At 19.8% G+C, this 1,626-nt stretch overlaps 1 protein-coding gene across 2 annotated transcripts in view; it reads left to right on the top strand.

Annotated features, from left to right (window-relative positions):
* Positions 1 to 1,626, top strand: part of LOC107464753 (seed linoleate 9S-lipoxygenase) — a 59,321-nt gene that overhangs the window by 53,266 nt on the left and 4,429 nt on the right. The gene's annotated exons all lie outside the window — the stretch shown is intronic.

Below are 1,626 nucleotides of genomic sequence, written 5' to 3'. Positions count from 1 at the left end.
AATACATTGATTACCTATACTCTTTAAACCTTATATGTAACACTTTTAAGATAATGAATATAAAAATTGGAAAAGAATTTTATACTGAATTAGTGAATTAGGTACGTAAACTATGCACAAGAAAAAGTTGACCAATAATCATGATTGTATTAAGTATATTTAAAAATTTTTCTATTCTTTAAGATAGGGTCATATCCAATAATCATGATTGTTACCTAACCACCGAAAAAAAAAATCATGATTGTTACCCACTCTTGTTGTTATGCTAATTTATTCACTAATTAAATGACAATTTTATATATATTACTACTCTTTAGTTTCATCCACGCATGTTGCTAATATTTTTATAAGTAGTTAGGGCATAAAATATTGTGCAAGTAGGAATGCCCTATTTTTTAAAATTTGAAATGGAAGATAGAAAAATATTTTATGTTTGAATATATTATAAAAATGTGTCAGAATTAGAAACAGTTAAATTGTTTAAATATAAAAAATATGTATATGTACCTTTTTTTAAATAAAATTACAATTAGGATCATACATAATAAAATGCTATTTTATATTATCATATGATACTTTTGAAAAAAAATGAATTATTTATATATTTCTATAAAATAAAATAAATTATTACATAAATTATTAAGAAAAAATAGTTATATTATATTTTCTATATTATTTTAATTAAAACATTTATTTTAAGAAGAATATGAAATATAAAAAATAAAATTTTATACATACATACATCATACGTGTAATGAGAACACACTAAAATAAGAAAAAATTATTCTAAAAGACAGTTAAAATTTATTTTTCTCATTCTTAGTTTTTGTTTATTTCTTTTAAGTCACCAAAAAATTATTAAAAAGGATCTTTAATACTAAAATTATTAAGAAGGATCAAATCCGTTTATAATATTTAAGAAGACGAACTAAATTTTTTTTATAGGAAAATAAATATATTTTTAATTATTTTTTATTTATTTTTTATAATCTTTATGTTGATAAATTTTATTTTTTTTAAAATTTTAGTAATTTTTATTAATTAATTATTTATTTTTATTTATTTTTCATTTTTGTAATCTTTCATTTTTTTTTCTCTCATTGGGTATAACAACATAAACTCAATATACAAATAATCATGCTTGGATACGCCAATAGTGCAAGCATTGAACATAGATCAAAGGAAAAAAGTCACATGACTCAAAATACATGAAATTTTCGGTTTCAGTCTAGTATATGATGAAAATTATAAGATTTCACAAGAATGATCCATTATTTAGTGCAGACAAAGTGAAGGATAATCATCCTAGGATTTTTAAAAAATGTCACGTCTACGTAATTTTATTTTTAGGGAACAGGCTTTTTTTAGTGATATGATGTACATCTTTACGATGGTTCTCATTCTTTTGAGATGTTTATAACGGTTGGATTTATATATTGGGTTTCTATTATTAATGAGAAAAAAAAGGATGAAGATCACAAAAATAAAAAATAAATAATTAATAAAAATGACTATTGTTTTAGGAGAAATAAAAATTGTTAATATAAAGATTATGAAAAATAAATAAATATATAATTAAAGATATATTTATTTTTATAAAAAAAAATTTTCTTTTTCTTAAATATT

This window comes from Arachis duranensis, chromosome 9, assembly GCF_000817695.3.
Source record: "Arachis duranensis cultivar V14167 chromosome 9, aradu.V14167.gnm2.J7QH, whole genome shotgun sequence".
NCBI classification, from domain to species: domain Eukaryota; kingdom Viridiplantae; phylum Streptophyta; class Magnoliopsida; order Fabales; family Fabaceae; genus Arachis; species Arachis duranensis.
The sequence above is the reverse complement of the archived record's forward strand: the minus strand, read 5'-3'. Positions and strand labels throughout refer to the sequence as shown.